Consider the following 18625-nt stretch of genomic DNA (forward strand, 5'->3'; position numbering starts at 1 on the left):
ACCTTAGGGTGGCCACCCCCACTAAGTGACTACTTCCAGTGGGAAGGGGTCACTTTCCTACACCTGCTTGGCTGTTTTCCTTCAATCCAAGATGGAGAAAAATTAAATGGAGGGTCCAGCTCGTACGCAACACCTCAAGGGTGGTGCCTGCCAAATGGGACCACTCCTTCCGTCCTTTGTTTGAATTTCCCGCCTTTGCTCCTGCCAAAAGTGGGGGTTTGCAACTCGAGTGGTCATCTGCTGCTAGCGACTGCGGGTCGAGTTTCAAAGGAGGTAAACCCTTTGAAGCTCGCCACCAGGGCAGTGCACACTCCTGAAGGCGGGGTGTTATCACCTCCAACCAGGAAGGGCTTTGTTCTGCAACCCAGAGAGAAGGGCCTCTCACCGAAAGGTTGTAAATTGATGTCTGGTGGTGCCAGGCTGGATAGAACCAGTCAGCAACCATGTCAGGGTAGTTAGCTTTTGCAGGGGGTACCTATAAGGTGGCCTCTGGGTAAATTTGGTAATAAATTCAATACTAGTACCAGTTTAGATTTATCATCCTGAGTTGCTTGATACCAAACAACTCAGGGTTCTAGTGGCCATCATGTAGCTGGGAAACTCACGCTGGGCAGTGTCCAGTACATGTATTAAAATGGCTGCTCTTTTCATTCAGTATGTCCCAGGTTTGGCAAGGACACAGTGGGGGCATATTGCTCATGCAGCTATGCCCTCACATACAGTATGGTGCACCCTGCCTTAGGGCCGGAAGGCCTGCCAGAGGGGTGTCTTACCCATAGTGTATACAGTGTGAAGTGGACAGGCACACAGCAGTGTGCCATGTCGAGTTTGTATGTCGGGTTTCCATCAGGGTACTCAGTGTGCAATAGCAGTGCTGGGTGCAACTGGATGCAGGGCCCTAGAGAGTGGCACAATCAGTGCTGCTGCCCTCAGGTGCCTACCCTTAGTACCTCCATCCCTGGGTACTGAAGTACCCTTTACTAGGTACTTATGGGGCAGCTAAAGGTGTCTCCAATTGTGCCAATGCATCACAACAGTTTTGGGAAAGAACTCTCGCCCAGGGAACCTGGTTAGCAGGGGCCCTGGACACTAACAAATTTTAGACTACATAACTTACCAGGCAAAACGTGGGGGCTAACCATGTCAAAAATAGGCCTTTCCTTACACTACCCCTTCCCAATCAGGAATTACAGCTTTTTAAATGTAGTTAGGCATTCTAGGTGTTATCCTAAGAGAGGGGTATGCCTCATTTAATGAAAAAACGAATTTGGAAGTTTTTCACTACCAGGACATGTAAAAGTTAAGAGTATATTTCCTTCACTTTAATTACACAACACGCTGGCCTGTGGGCTTCCTAGGGTCTACCTTACGGGTGACATATGCAATAAAGGGGAAGTTTAAGGCTTGACGAGGGTTTTGAAAGCCAAGTCTACATGGCAGTATAACACTGCATTCAGGCTGCAATGGCAGGCCTGGGACATGTTTTAAAGTGCTACTTAAGTGGGTGGCACAGGCAGTGCTGTGATCTCACTAGTAGCATTTAATTTACAGGCCATGGGCACATGTAGTACACTTTACTAGGGACTTATAGGTAAATTGAATATGTCAATTGGGTATATGCCAATCATGTTTTGGGGAGAGAGCACATTCACTTTAGCAATGGCTAGCAGTAGTAAAGTGCACATAGTACTAAGACCAACAAAAATTCATTCAGCAAAACGTGGAGGGAAAAAGGCAAAAAATTGCCCTGCAGATAGAGACAATCACGATGAATAGTTGTAGCTAAACAAGGGCCATCTTCCTGCACAAAAACAATCAATAGAGGTGTTTCTCCCTTTCTAGGTGTGCTGCTAATTGCAGCACACATAGAAAGAGAAACAAACAGGAGAAATAAAGTTATTTCTCCTAGTTACGCCTACTCCTTGAGTTATGTCTCAGAGGAGGCACACAGTTTTGATGCATTCTCAGGTTTACAGATTGTTGTAAATCTTGGAACATGTCAAAACCTATGAGTCTTGCGTGGGAAAACCCACTGCACCCCCCATGGAACACCTTTTTGACATAATGTGGGGTCATCCAAAGCCACGCAGGGTGATTGTGGGTCGCATAGATATGATTGAGAGGCTACACTATCGGAATGTCATAAACAGTGATGCACCGGCAGCGCAGGCCTCTTGTAAATGAGGCCCCTAGTCTTTTGCATTTGAATTCCTTGTGAAGAAACAGAAAGGTTTCTATTATGTTTCACCATTTTTAACGTTGGGTTACATACTGAGCAGTAAGGTCCAAGTGATGTTTAGTAAGAGATATATGCATTATCAGTGTAAGGTATCATGGAGTAGTAGCACTTGATAAATTACTTGTCAGTTGCACTAAGATTAATTAGATACTAGACAGTTCTCTCTGCATGCCCTACTCCCTTGAACATCCTATGTAACCAATAGATGCAACCTGAAACTTTAGAGTGTGTGTGTGAGGGGGGCACAGGTAATTAATACTACATGTAGGGTAGTGCGATTCATTGCAGGCGGTAGGAGAGCCGGCTCATGTTGTATTGGGTCTTCTTTGTAGTGTGTTCATCTGGTTCCCTTGCATGTTCAATAGTCTTTCGACTTCTTCTAGTAGTCTTTGTCAGTCTGGTGGTCTGGCCGGGGGGGGGTTTATGATGTGTGCCAGCTTTATACACTAATTGCTGCTCAGCAAGTATCCCTGTTCGTAGGTCACACAACCACCCTATTCGTAGGTGGTGTTGCGCTAGATTTTCAGCACATTGCTAGGTGACGTTTTCACAGGATCTGTGCGAGGCCTATAACTTTTTTAGTAGATTTTCACTGTGGTGTACGGTTCATGATCCCCAATATGTAGTGTATCCCTTCCTGATGTAAGTTCCCTCCTGTGATCATGTTTAACATTTCAGTTATGGGCTCCCATTAGTTGGTCACATGGGCGCACGTCCATACCATATGCAAAAAATCTGCATTGTGCCATTGACATCTCAGGCATGTATAATCCACTCCCGGGTACATGCTCGCCAGTCTCTTGGGGGTGAGGTAACTATGGTGCAGGTAATTAAATTGTGTGTATTTGTATCGGGCATTCGTGGATATGATCTTTGGTATTAAGAGGGCCTGCGACCATTGTTTATCTGTGAGTGGTGTGTTGAGAGCGGATTCCCAATAGTTCCTGAGCACCTGAAGGGATTGTCCTCTGTCCATACTTATCGCGCTGTATATGTTTGTGACAGTTTGTTTTGTACCTCCCTAGGATAATAAAATCTGGAGCAGTGCGGAAGTGGGTGGTTCCCCTTGTGTTCTGTCCCAGTATTGCTTGATGTATCGTGTTAGCGAGGCATATGTCAGGAAGGTGCCCGGTGGTATGCAGTATTCAGTGACTAAGCTAACAAACGTGACTATAATCTGGTCCTCAAATAGGTCTCCCCACTCTGTTATGCTTGCTGTCTTGCTGTCTCCCAGGTGGCTGCAGTCGGTCCAGAGTGCATGTCCGCGCATTCTGTCAGAACTCACAGCAGCAGTCTCAGGGCATATGGGAATGTTTGGTGTTTTATACGTGTGTAGGTGTTCTAGCATTTTTTGGCAGTTCTCATCAGAATGTTAGTATTGTCCCCTGGCGTGTCTGGGCCATATTTCATGATCCACCTCAGTATCTTGGTGGGGGGGTCAGTGCCTGTAGCTGCTACCTAATTCTTGAAGGTTGTGTATTGCCAGCCAGTGCATGAGCCATTGCAGCATAGTGGTGTTCGTAATTTGGTGCGCCAAGACCCCCCCTCGATAGCGGTATGTATAGCTTGTCTATTGACAGCAGTCTTCTTCCCTTTCCCAATACCAATGTTATGAGTATGGAGTGCATTTCAGCAAACATTTTGTGTGGGAGTAAGGCGGGGATGGCTGAGAAGTAATATAATAGACCAGGAAGCAGTACTATTTTGGAGATGGTGATTCTGCCCATTGGGGAAAGAGGGAGGGATATCCAAAACTGCAGTGAGGACCTCACATCCGTTAGAGCTCTGCCAATGTTTGCGTCTATGAGGTCCCTTTCCGCATGATATATTCTGACCCCCAGGTATTTGATGGTGTCACAGGCCCACGTCAGAGGAGTGGGGGTAATTGTTACCGCTGGTCTTCTGTCAGAGGTATTAGGGGGAACAGACAGGATTTCTCCCAGTTTATTTTCAGGCCAGATGCACTGTCAAAATGGTGTAATAGTGTCATCAGTTGGGTCATCGAGGAGGTATACTAGAGCATCATCCGCGTACAGTGAAATAATGTGCCAGCTATCACCTACCCATAGGCCCCAGTCGAGTGCACACATCCGAAAGGTGTGCACCAGAGGCACCATCACCAATGCAAAGAGCAGTGGCGAGAGGGAGCATCCCTGGCGGGTCCCTCATTCAATGATGAAAGGGTCTGATATCAAGTTGCCCATCTTCACTCATGCCAGTGGTGTGTTGTGAAGGAAGGTGATCCACCTGAGGATGCAAGGGTCAATGCCCATTGTTTTTAATACCGACATCAGATAATACCCAGCCCAGTGTATCAAATGCTTTTTCTATGTCAAGTGACACAATCCAGGCCTTAACCCCTTCACTTTTTGCGCAGCTCATGAGTGAGAGCAAGCGACGGAGAGTCAGAAAAGTGTTTCTGCCCGGAATGAATCCATTCTGGTCAGGGTGGATCAACCCTTTGATTATTGGTGTTAACCTATTCACCAATACACAACCAAGTATTTTATAGTCCGAGTTGAGCAGGGACAGTGGGCGATAAGACCCCATCAATAAAGGGTCTCCAACCAGTTTGAGTAACACTACCAATGTCACCTCGTGCAAGGACGTGGGTAGGATCCCCTTTGTGTATGCTGTAACGTATGTTGTTAACAGTCTGGAGCATAATAATGTTTGGTATGTGGCATAAAATTTGATCGCCCACCATCGATGCCAGGCGTTTTGCCTTGGGCCGTGTGTTTGATTGCCTCTTTTATTTCTGAGATTTGCAAAGGAGTCTCCCGAGCATCATTGTCCACTAGTGCCATGCGTGTTACGCGAATGCCATTTAGAAATTTTCCAATCTGGTCATCCTCCGTGTCTGCCTCAGGAGCAGTGTATAGTTAATAGCCACCTGCGGGTTAAGTATCTGTCCAACCCCGTCTTGAAAAGCACTGATTGGAACTCGAGTGGCATCTGAGCTCAGGTGCCAGGCCAGGAGTTTGCCCGCTTTATCCCCTCAGCGTGTTTCCGTACTTGGTGTTCTTTGTAATGCAGCTTACCAAGCCTATCTATGGCCTCCTTATATGCAAGGTGTGTATTCGCTAGAGGGGAGGCCGTAGCCTCCTCTGTTGGAAAAAGTTGCTCATAATGTCGCAGTTTGGACTCTAGTTCCTGTAGTTCCCTGCATAAAGTTAATCTGGCTCTGTAGTTCATTTTTATCGCATGCCCCCAAAGAACTACTTTTAATGCATCTCACTCAATCCCCACGTTGGATGCTGAACCCGTGTTTGTCTCAAAATAAGTTATAATGTGCCCTCTGATGGAGTCCCTGAATGCTCCATCTTGTAGGGTTGTTACGGGGAGTCTCCACATGGGTAGGCTCAGGGGATTTCGGTTCCACTTTAGCCATATTCGTAGGGGAGAGTGATATGACAGTGTGCGACCTAGATATTCATCATTGGTAATCTTCAACAATGCCTTGGGTCTATTCTGGTGTGTAAATTGGGCAGTCCTGAGTAATATGAATATTCACATGTGTTGGGATGTAGTCCCCTCCATGCATCACAGAGTTGGTTGTGGGTTGCCCACTGGCGCAGATGTTGTGTGATGGACATAGATTGGGGACCAGACACTGGCAGGCGTAAACAGTCCAATTCTGTATCTGGGACACTGTTTTAGCCTCCCCCCAGTAGCATGGCGCTGTCATATTGTCATATTGTGCAAGAGGGCTGTGGTGAGTGATTGTTAGAATATGGCCTGGTTAGAGTCGGGGGCATAAAGACAGATGATTGATATTGGGGCACCATCTAAGTTCCCCTCTAGTATTGCATATCTTTACACGCTCTGGTATGCACAACCAACTGTAAATGTTATAAACACATGAAACAATCCCTCTGTCATAACCGAGGTATGGCAGTGAACTTCACATGGAAACATTGTTGTTAGAACTGGGGTCTCTAGTAGGCAGTGGTTTGCACCCTGTCCAAGTAGGTACCCTCACTCTAGTCAGGGTAAGGGAGCCACACAGCTAAGATAAACCCTGCTCAACCTCTGGGCAGCTTGGCTCAAGCAGTCAGGATTATCTCAGAGGCAATGTCTGAAGTATTTGTATATATACACACATACACACACACACTAACACAGTGAGAACACCACAAAAGTAGTCCACACCAGTTTAGAAAAATAGCCGGTATTTATCTGAGCAAAACAAGACCAAAATGACAAAAATCCAACATACACTAATAAAGATAGCACTTTTTAAAGGGTTAAATGAGACTAAATCCATAGGAATCAGTGGTTGTTTTCTTCAACATACAGTACCTGGGATGTAGCAAAATCAAAGACGATATCGGCCACAGTAGAGGTGAGGCAGTGGAAAAGCAAAGCAATGCATTGGTACCTTACTGCGCAGGGGAGGTGATGTGTCGATTCTTTCCTCGCAGGAAAGGCGATGCATCGATTTCCGGATATGCAGCCTCGTTCCTTACTGTGATGCGGGGTTAATGAGAGATTGACACCCAGGGATGATGGGTGGAAAATCCAGATGCGCTGAGTAGATGGAATCATGAACAAACATGTACTGCATCGATTTTGCAGCTGTGATACCGGCGCTGCATTGATTCTTCAGCAGCAGAACAAGTACTGCATAATTCTTTTGCTGTGGTGCGTCAGTGTGTGGATTTTCTCCAGTTTCCAGTTCCAAGGGCTTAGGGACTGGAGTTGGCAAGTCAAGACTCTCAGCAGAAGAGTCCAGGCACTGGTAGATGAATTCTGTCTTTGAGACATCTTAACAGGAGGCAAGCTCAGTTCAAGCCCTTGGAGAACCTTGAAAAGTAGGATGTAAAAACCAAAGTCCAGTTCTTTCACTCCCAGGACAGAAGCAGCAAGCAGCACGCCAGCACAACAAAACAACAGGTAGAGTGGCATTCTCTCCTACAGCATCCATCTCTTCTGCCTGGCAGAATGTCCTCAGCCCAGAAGGATTCCATGTTTGTATGGTCAGAGGAAGAGTACTCCTACCAATTTCTGCCTTTGAAATAGGCAAACTTCAAAGAGAAGTCTTTGTAGTGCGCAATACCCTACCTTTCCCTACCCTAGCCCAGACACACTTCAGGGGGTTGGAGACTGCTTTACGTAAGGACAGGCACAGCCCCATTCAGGTGTAAGTTTCAGCTCCTCCTACCACTCTAGCTCAAGAAGACCCATTGTGATATGCAGGGCACACCTCAGCCCCCTTTGTGTGACTCTCTAGAGTGAATTCACAAACACCCCACCTGTAATCCTGACCCAGACGTGTTTTCCACAGACAAGCAGAGGCACAGAATGGTTAAGCAAGAAAATGCCCACTTTCTAAAAGTGGCATTTTTAAACTTACAATTTGAAAACCAACTTCGCCAAATGACACATTTTTAAATTGTTCAGAGATCCCAAATTTCATATCTCTATCGGCTCCCAATGAGAAATCACACTTAAAAGATAGTTCAAGGCAATCCCCCTATGGGAGAGATAGTCCTTGTAATAGTGAAAAATGGCATTAGCAGTCTTCACTATCAGGACATGTAAAACACACCGGTACATGGCCTACATTTTAAATACACTGCACCCTGCGCATGGGACTGCCTTGGGACCACCTTATGGGTGACCTACATTTAGTAAAAGGGAAGGTCTGGGCCTGGCAAGTGGGTGTGCTTGCCAGGTTGAACTGGTGGTTTAATACTGCCCACACAGACACTGAAGTGGTGGGTCTGAGACATGTTTACAGGGCTAATCATGTGGGTAGCACAATCAGTGCTGCAGGCACACTAGTGGCATTTGATTTACAGGCTCTCTGCACACCTAGTGCACTTCACTAGGGACTTAAAATAAATCAAATATGCCAATCATGGATAAACCAGTCACCAGTACAATTTAGAAATGGAGCACTTGCACTTTTAGCACCAGTCAGCAGTGGTAAAGTGTCCAGAGTCCTAAAACTGGCAAAAACTAATTTCAGCGTAGGATCAAAAACCAGGATGTCAGAAGCAAAAAGGCAGGGGAAACCACGCCAAGATCTGATAGGTGTAACAATTGTCCCATCTATAACTATATATAGTTGGTTACATGGATGTGGATATTTGTAAATCTATACTTATCTGATTGATATAAGGCCACATTATAACTTCGCCATTAACTTCGTGTGGAAATACCAGGGCCAAAATTAATGGGTCCAGGTGTTATTTCCCCATTAGTTAATTGGATTCAGAGGCAATAACACATATGCAGGAATACCACACCCACTTCGTTGTGTTTTCCACCCTTCCCGCTGTATGACAGGTCCAATTCCTCATATATATTCCACCTGCTTGGAGAAGATAATATATGTATGGGAGCATTCCCTTGGCCACTGGAATTTAGAAATGTGGTGCAAGAACAGATGGTATTATTTTCAGGTGGGGAGAGTTTTGTGAGGTCTCCCATGCTGAAGTTCAAAGGTGAAAGGGGGTTTATAGCAACAAGTGACTGTAACCCCTCCCACTCTGCTAAAAAGTATGGAGCCCAGTGGCATAACAAAGGACCCCGCAGCCCCCATGGCTCGGGGGGCCCTCAAGCTCCAGAGGGCCCCTCGAACTCCAGGGGACCCCCTTAGCACAGTACAATGTGCATGGGTGGCAGTACACTGACTGGGTCTAGAGGGTGAGGGGGTCCCCTCCAGCTACTTTGCATGGGGCCCCCCTCAACTTTCGTTACGCGACTGATGGAACACCCATCTCTGGTGTGGAGTTATTTGCCCAGTTTTTATTGAGTCGATCATTCCAGGCTCGAACACACTGGGAAGGTCGAAGTTACATGGAGCAGTAACTACCCTGGGATACTGCTTTGTTCAACCCATATTGTAGTCACTGTTCTGCACTTGATATTCCTGCAGAACAACATTATAAACTCGATACTGTGGTCCCACAGGTTCTGGCTTACATTTTTCAGAAATTATTGAGAATAACTGGAAGTTGCTCTATTTGTACTGGCCACAAAATATCATAAAAATATTGAGTATTCGAAAAGCGTTCAGCAATCACTCTGCAGAGAAAGCACTAAAACTGAGGCCTTAGCAGACTAAGGGGGTCATTACGACCCTGGCGGTCTCCGACCAACTGGGGTAATGTGGCGTCTGTACCGCCAACAGGCTGGCGGTACAGAGACCCGTATTCCGAACGTGGCAGATGCGGCGCGGTCGCACCGCCGGGGCCGATGGTTTCACGCCGTTTTAGCCCCGGCGGTGATAATCCGCCAGGGCAGCGCTGCAAGCAGTGCTGCCCTGGGGATTATGACTCCCCTACCGCCGGCCTGTTTCTGGCGGTTTGCACCGCCAGGAAGAGGCTGGCGGTAAGGGGAGTCCTTGGGCCCCCTAACACTGGCACCATGCAGCTTTTCACAGTCTGCATAGCAGACAGTGAAAGGCGAGACGGGTGCTACTGCACCAGTCGCACGGCCGCAACACGGCCGGCTCCATTAGGAGCCGGCTCCTATGTTACGGCCGCGTCCTCGCTGGGCCGGCGGGCGTAAACTAGGTTTGCGCCCGCCGGCCCAGCGGGGATGTTGTAATGGGGTCCGCGGGCGTGCGCCTGCATTGGCGGCTGCCCGGCGGTTACCGCTTGCCGGGCGGCGCTAGCCGCCCGCCAAGCTTGTAATGACCCCCTAAGAGCCCAATTGCACAGCACTAACCAGGTGTTCGACTGAGGAGTTCTAGATTGCTGGTACATTTATTTAAAGTACTTACAGGAGTCAACTATCAGAAATGTGAACAAGTTAATGTGACATAGGTAAATATATTTGAATAAAATGAAGGGAAAATCATCCTACTAGCAGAAAATGAAATCTTTTTTAACTCTTGTGAATGTCAGAATCATGAAAGTGTCATGGTTCATTTACTTCTGCCTTGTCCTATTTCTCAGGCTTTATATTTTACAGATTATGACCCTCATTATGGTCACCTTGTCCACCTTGAACTGCCATTGCTCCCCCTCCTATGTCCCAATAGACACTGCACCTGTGCTACAAACAGACTCAAACAATACCCTGGACTTCCCTCCATCATCACCCCATCCCATTGCACTTTCCCTCCAAGGGTAGGTCGCTCCCCCTGCCGCTGCAGCTCCTCCAAGTTCCCGAGTTCCTGTGTTCCTGAGACCCACCTAACTGTAAGTACCCCCCTCCTCCCAGCCCCTCGCCCTGCCCCGCGCCACTCACCTTCTCTCCTGCTCCTGCTTCTTTTCCTCCTCTCTGTCTCTTCCTCCTCGCTCCCCCTCTGCAATCTTCTTCTGTGTTCTTCTGTTCTTCTCTTCTGTTCTTCTGTTCTTCCCTTCTGTTCTTCTGTGTTCTTCCGGTCTTCTGTGTTCTTCTTCTCTGTTCTTCTCGGTGCTTCTGTGTTCTTCTTCTCGGTTCTTCTGTGTTCTTCTGTGTTCTTCTCTGTTCTTCTCTGTTCTTCTGTTCTTCTGTCTTCTGCTCTTCCGGTCTTCTGTTCTTCTGTCTTCTGTTCTTCTGTCTTCTGTTCTCCTGTCTTCGGCTCTTCTACCTCCTCCGTCTTCTTCCCCCGAGCCTGCCCTCCTGCTCCTTCCTCATCCCCCTCCCTCACTCGCCTCCCCCTCTCTCACCCCTAGCTAACCCGTTCGCTATCTACCTCCCTCACTCCTCCTATCTTCCTATCTCTCTAGCTCCCTATCTCACTATCTAACTCCCCCACTCTCCACCTCCTCCTACCTACCTATCTGTCTATCTATCTATTTCCCTATCTATCGACTTCTCTATCTATTTTCTCTATCTATTTCTCTATCTCTCCCCCCCTCCCGCCACCCCCTCTACTACCTATCTCCCTATCCTCTCACTCTACCTCTCTCCCTCACCCACCTCTACAACCCCCCCTCCCCTATCTTCACAACCCTACTCCTATCTCTCTCCCTAATCTCCAAACCTCCTAACACTCACCCTCCTCCACCCTAAACCCCCTCCCCCAGCTCCTCTCACTCTACCTGTCCCCCCCTCCCTCGCGCTTTCCCGCCGCGACCTCCTGCACGCCCCCGCCCCCCAGCTCCCATTCGCCCCCAGCTGACCCCTCCCCCCCCCTCCTACCTCTTATGGCGGCCGCTGCGCGACAGTGGTAGCGACCCTTGACCCAAGGGTAGGTCGCTCCCCCTGCCGCTGCAGCTCCTCCAAGTTCCCGAGTTCCTGTGTTCCTGAGACCCACCTAACTGTAAGTACCCCCCTCCTCCCAGCCCCTCGCCCTGCCCCGCGCCACTCACCTTCTCTCCTGCTCCTGCTTCTTTTCCTCCTCTCTGTCTCTTCCTCCTCGCTCCCCCTCTGCAATCTTCTTCTGTGTTCTTCTGTTCTTCTCTTCTGTTCTTCTGTTCTTCCCTTCTGTTCTTCTGTGTTCTTCCGGTCTTCTGTGTTCTTCTTCTCTGTTCTTCTCGGTGCTTCTGTGTTCTTCTTCTCGGTTCTTCTGTGTTCTTCTGTGTTCTTCTCTGTTCTTCTCTGTTCTTCTGTTCTTCTGTCTTCTGCTCTTCCGGTCTTCTGTTCTTCTGTCTTCTGTTCTTCTGTCTTCTGTTCTCCTGTCTTCGGCTCTTCTACCTCCTCCGTCTTCTTCCCCCGAGCCTGCCCTCCTGCTCCTTCCTCATCCCCCTCCCTCACTCGCCTCCCCCTCTCTCACCCCTAGCTAACCCGTTCGCTATCTACCTCCCTCACTCCTCCTATCTTCCTATCTCTCTAGCTCCCTATCTCACTATCTAACTCCCCCACTCTCCACCTCCTCCTACCTACCTATCTGTCTATCTATCTATTTCCCTATCTATCGACTTCTCCATCTATTTTCTCTATCTATTTCTCTATCTCTCCCCCCCTCCCGCCACCCCCTCTACTACCTATCTCCCTATCCTCTCACTCTACCTCTCTCCCTCACCCACCTCTACAACCCCCCCTCCCCTATCTTCACAACCCTACTCCTATCTCTCTCCCTAATCTCCAAACCTCCTAACACTCACCCTCCTCCACCCTAAACCCCCTCCCCCAGCTCCTCTCACTCTACCTGTCCCCCCCCTCCCTCGCGCTTTCCCGCCGCGACCTCCTGCACGCCCCCGCCCCCCAGCTCCCATTCGCCCCCAGCTGACCCCTCCCCCCCCTCCTACCTCTTATGGCGGCCGCTGCGCGACAGTGGTAGCGACCCTTGACCCAAGGGTAGGTCGCTCCCCCTGCCGCTGCAGCTCCTCCAAGTTCCCGAGTTCCTGAGACCCACCTAACTGTAAGTACCCCCCTCCTCCCAGCCCCTCGCCCTGCCCCGCGCCACTCACCTTCTCTCCTGCTCCTGCTTCTTTTCCTCCTCTCTGTCTCTTCCTCCTCGCTCCCCCTCTGCAATCTTCTTCTGTGTTCTTCTGTTCTTCTCTTCTGTTCTTCTGTTCTTCCCTTCTGTTCTTCTGTGTTCTTCCGGTCTTCTGTGTTCTTCTTCTCTGTTCTTCTCGGTGCTTCTGTGTTCTTCTTCTCGGTTCTTCTGTGTTCTTCCCTGTTCTTCTCTGTTCTTCTCTGTTCTTCTGCTCTTCCGATCTTCTGTGCTTCTGTCTTCTGTTCTTCTGTTCTTCTGTCTTCTGCTCTTCCGGTCTTCTGTTCTTCTGTCTTCTGTTCTTCTGTCTTCTGTTCTCCTGTCTTCGGCTCTTCTACCTCCTCCGTCTTCTTCCCCCGAGCCTGCCCTCCTGCTCCTTCCTCATCCCCCTCCCTCACTCGCCTCCCCCTCTCTCACCCCTAGCTAACCCGTTTGCTATCTACCTCCCTCACTCCTCCTATCTTCCTATCTCTCTAGCTCCCTATCTCACTATCTAACTCCCCCACTCTCCACCTCCTCCTACCTACCTATCTGTCAATCTATCTATTTCCCTATCTATCGACTTCTCTATCTATTTTCTCTATCTATTTCTCTATCTCTCCCCCCCTCCCGCCACCCCCTCTACTACCTATCTCCCTATCCTCTCACTCTACCTCTCTCCCTCACCCACCTCTACAACCCCCACTCCCCTATCTTCACAACCCTACTCCTATCTCTCTCCCTAATCTCCAAACCTCCTAACACTCACCCTCCTCCACCCTAAACCCCCTCCCCCAGCTCCTCTCACTCTACCTGTCCCCCCCCTCCCTCGCGCTTTCCCGCCGCGACCTCCTGCACGCCCCCGCCCCCCAGCTCCCATTCGCCCCCAGCTGACCCCTCCCCCCCCTCCTACCTCTTATGGCGGCCGCTGCGTGACAGTGGTAGCGACCCTTGACCCAAGGGTAGGTCGCTCCCCCTGCCGCTGCAGCTCCTCCAAGTTCCCGAGTTCCTGAGACCCACCTAACTGTAAGTACCCCCCTCCTCCCAGCCCCTCGCCCTGCCCCGCGCCACTCACCTTCTCTCCTGCTCCTGCTTCTTTTCCTCCTCTCTGTCTCTTCCTCCTCGCTCCCCCTCTGCAATCTTCTTCTGTGTTCTTCTGTTCTTCTCTTCTGTTCTTCTGTTCTTCCCTTCTGTTCTTCTGTGTTCTTCCGGTCTTCTGTGTTCTTCTTCTCTGTTCTTCTCGGTGCTTCTGTGTTCTTCTTCTCGGTTCTTCTGTGTTCTTCCCTGTTCTTCTCTGTTCTTCTCTGTTCTTCTGCTCTTCCGATCTTCTGTTCTTCTGTTCTTCTGTCTTCTGTTCTTCTGTCTTCTGCTCTTCCGGTCTTCTGTTCTTCTGTCTTCTGTTCTTCTGTCTTCTGTTCTCCTGTCTTCGGCTCTTCTACCTCCTCCGTCTTCTTCCCCCGAGCCTGCCCTCCTGCTCCTTCCTCATCCCCCTCCCTCACTCGCCTCCCCCTCTCTCACCCCTAGCTAACCCGTTCGCTATCTACCTCCCTCACTCCTCCTATCTTCCTATCTCTCTAGCTCCCTATCTCACTATCTAACTCCCCCACTCTCCACCTCCTCCTACCTACCTATCTGTCTATCTATCTATTTCCCTATCTATCGACTTCTCTATCTATTTTCTCTATCTATTTCTCTATCTCTCCCCCCCTCCCGCCACCCCCTCTACTACCTATCTCCCTATCCTCTCACTCTACCTCTCTCCCTCACCCACCTCTACAACCCCCCTCCCCTATCTTCACAACCCTACTCCTATCTCTCTCCCTAATCTCCAAACCTCCTAACACTCACCCTCCTCCACCCTAAACCCCCTCCCCCAGCTCCTCTCACTCTACCTGTCCCCCCCTCCCTCGCGCTTTCCCGCCGCGACCTCCTGCACGCCCCGCCCCCAGCTCCCATTCGCCCCCAGCTGACCCCTCCCCCCCCTCCTACCTCTTATGGCGGCCGCTGCGCGACTGCGCCGCTGGCGCGCCGGAGGCGCGCCAGAGGCAAGCCCGTCTGCGCCCGTCCGCGCCTGGCCCGCGCCCAGCGCCACGACCCCTGGTCCCCAGCTCCCCCAAGCCCCGCTGATCCGCTACGACCCCACCACCCTCCACGCCCTCAACTCAGGGCGCTCCAAAACCTGCTTCCTAGCTCACCCCAAACGCACCCATGGACCCTTCGCCTGCAACTCCTGCAAACGCATCTTCCACCACGCAACTACCACGACCACAAGCCCACGCGCCATCAACCACCTCAAGTGCATCCTGATCAACGCTCGTTCCTTCCACAAGCACGCCGTTGAACTTTGGGACCTCCTGGACTCCACAGCCCCGGACGTCGCCTTCATCACGGAGACATGGATGAACGCCTCCTCTGCTCCAGACATCGCTACCGCCATCCCCGAAGGCTACAAGATCTCCAGAAAAGACCGCACCAACCAAGTAGGAGGAGGTGTCGCCATCATCTTCAAAGACTCCATCAGCGTCACCACCTCCACCGAAGACCCCCCCCTCGCCGCTGAACACCTGCATTTTCAGATTCGCACAGACCCAAGGACCACCCTCAGAGGATCCCTCGTCTACCGTCCTCCCGGACCTCGCGCCTCTTTCAGCGACGCCATCGCCGACTTCATCTCCCCGCACGCCCTTGCCTCACCGGACTACATCCTTCTAGGCGACCTCAACTTCCATCTGGAACAAAACAACGACCCCAACACCACCACCCTGCTCGCCGGACACACGCTCGACCCTATCTTCTCCGCCAGCAAACACGTCTTCTTCAGCCACACCTCTGCCCTACACTGGACCGACCACAGCTGCGTCCACTTCACATTCCGACGCGAGACCTCCCACCTCCGCACTCAACCCATCCCTCATCGACAGTGGAACAAGATCCCTGAAGAGCAACTCTTCTCCGCTCTCGCCGCCAACCAACCCACCCTCACCACCGACCCCAACGACGCAGCTCTCAACCTCACAAACTGGATCTCCAACTGCGCTGACAACCTTGCTCCCCTCAAACGCACGCATCGACAGACCAACACCAAAAAACCTCTCTGGTTCTCTGACACCCTCAAAGAATCAAAGAAAACTTGTCGTGCCCTTGAGAAGGCCTGGCGCAAGGACCACACCGCTGACAACATGACCGCCCTCAAGAACGCTACACGCGAACACCACCACCTGATCCGCACTGCCAAAAGGAACTTTTTCACCGACAGACTAGACAAAAACAGCCACAACAGCAGAGAACTCTTCAGCATCGTCAAAGAGTTCTCCAACCCCAGCGCCAGCGCCAACGCCGTCACGCCCTCACAGGATTTGTGCGAATCCCTCGCCACTTTCTTCCATCGCAAGATCAGCGACCTCCACGACAGCTTCGGACACCAGACCCAACCATACACCACTGAACCCGCTTCCCCGGACATCACCCTCAACAACTGGACCCACATCAACACGGAAGAAACCAAATCCATCATGAACTCTATCCACTCCGGCGCCCCTTCGGACCCCTGCCCGCACTTGATCTTTAACAAAGCCGACGACATCATCGCCCCGCACCTCCAGACCGTCATCAACTCTTCTTTTTCTTCTGCTACCTTCCCCGAATGCTGGAAGCACGCTGAAGTCAACGCCCTACTAAAGAAACCTACGGCTGACCCAAGCGACCTGAAAAACTTCCGCCCCATCTCTCTTCTACCTTTCCCAGCCAAGGTAATAGAAAAGACCGTCAACAAACAGCTGACCACCTTCCTGGAAGACAACAACCTGCTCGACCCTTCACAAACCGGATTCCGAACCAACCACAGCACGGAAACCGCCCTCATCTCAGTCACAGACGACATCAGAACCCTGATGGACAACGGTGAAACAGTCGCCCTCATTCTCCTCGACCTCTCGGCTGCCTTTGACACCGTCTGTCACCGCACCCTAATCACCCGCCTACGCTCCACCGGGATCCAAGGCCAGGCCCTGGACTGGATCGCCTCCTTCCTCGCTAACCGCTCCCAAAGAGTTTACCTCCCTCCGTTTCGCTCAGAACCCACCAAGATCATCTGCGGTGTACCTCAAGGCTCATCGCTCAGCCCGACACTCTTCAATGTCTACATGAGCCCCCTCGCCGACATCGTACGCAAGCACGACATCATCATCACCTCCTACGCCGACGACACCCAACTTGTACTCTCCCTCACCAAGGACCCCGCCAGCGCCAAGACCAACCTACAAGAGGGTATGAAGGACGTCGCAGACTGGATGAGGCTCAGCCGCCTAAAGCTGAACTCTGAAAAAACGGAAGTCCTCATCCTCGGCAACACCCCGTCCGCCTGGGACGACTCCTGGTGGCCCACGGCCCTCGGCACCGCACCGACCCCCGCAGACCACGCCCGCAACCTCGGCTTCATCTTGGACCCTCTTCTCACCATGACCAAGCAAGTCAACGCCGTGTCCTCCGCCTGCTTCCTCACTCTCCGCATGCTCCGCAAGATCTTCCGCTGGATCCCCGCCGACACCAGAAAAACCGTGACCCACGCCCTTGTCACGAGTCGCCTGGACTACGGCAACACCCTCTACGCCGGGACCACCGCCAAACTCCAAAACCGCCTGCAACGCATCCAAAACGCCTCGGCCCGCCTCATCCTCGACGTACCCCGCAACAGCCACATCTCCGCACACCTGAGACACCTGCATTGGCTCCCAGTCAGCAAAAGGATCACCTTCCGTCTTCTCACCCACGCACACAAAGCCCTCCACAACAAGGGACCGGAATACCTCAACAGACGCCTCAGCTTCTACGTCCCCACCCGCCCCCTCCGCTCCGCTGGCCTCGCACTTGCTGCCGTCCCTCGCACCCGCCGCTCCACGGCGGGTGGGAGATCCTTCTCCTTCCTGGCGGCCAAGACCTGGAACTCCCTCCCCACCAGCCTCAGGACCACCCAGGACCACTCCGCTTTCCGGAGACTCCTAAAGACTTGGCTGTTCGAGCAGCGATAACCCCCCCTTTCCCCCCTAGCGCCTTGAGACCCGCACGGGTGAGTAGCGCGCTTTATAAATTTTAATGATTTGATTTGATTTGATATATTATAGCACAACAATAAACACCCTTGGATAAAACACAACCTCTAGTATTTCATGTATTGCAAATTTGTATTCATTCAAACAGCTACAACCATTGCAAATGAACTGTACATAGAATCAGCATAGAATGAATGACCTGTTGCTGGCTGTTGTGATCATGTCAGGACAATGTTGTTATATCACCAACATCTGTCAAATTAATATCTATAGGTAACAGTAAGTAGGGGAAAGAAGTGGTTAATGCCAGCATGCTAATGCCAGACAGGATACAACAATAGTCATTGAAGTATTAAGGTGCATTGTCTCACCTGTGTGTCATTGGAAGTACTGAAGTATCACCAATGATCTGTTGTCCACATCCTCATCCTCTGCCTCCTCATTCTCACTGTCCTCAGGGTCCACTGCTACCACAGGGGCATCTCCAGTCTCCTCCTCCTGCAGAAAATGTACATGGCGTCTGAGGACCAGGTTGTGCAAAATGCAGCATGCCACTACTATGTGGCAGACCTTCTCGGGTGAGTAGCAAAGGGATCGACCTGTCAGATGGAGTCACCTGAGCATGGCCTCAAGGAGGCCAGAGGTCCTCTCAATGGTCCTTCTGGTTTGTCCATGTGCCTCATTATAACGTTCTTCTGTCCTTGTCCTGACATTTCTCACAGGGGTCAGCAGCCATGAAAGGTTTGGGTAACCAGAGTCACATGCAAATATTGAGGAACAACATTTAGCCACACACTATCCCATATGGCCAACAGCATAGGCATACACCAACATATACTAGGTGGGGACCAAGGCCCACCTATTAGCCATACCCTGTGCCTCTGTAGTTGGGCCATAACATTTGGGATGCTGCTATTCCTTAGGACAAAGGCATCATTTACAGAATCAGGTTACTTAGCACTGACGTGGGAGATGTACTGGTCTGCCAGGCACACCATCTGCACATTCATGGAGTGGAAACTCTTACGATTCCTGAAC

The sequence above is a fragment of the Pleurodeles waltl genome, chromosome 1_2, assembly GCF_031143425.1.
Source record: "Pleurodeles waltl isolate 20211129_DDA chromosome 1_2, aPleWal1.hap1.20221129, whole genome shotgun sequence".
NCBI classification, from domain to species: Eukaryota; Metazoa; Chordata; class Amphibia; order Caudata; family Salamandridae; genus Pleurodeles; species Pleurodeles waltl.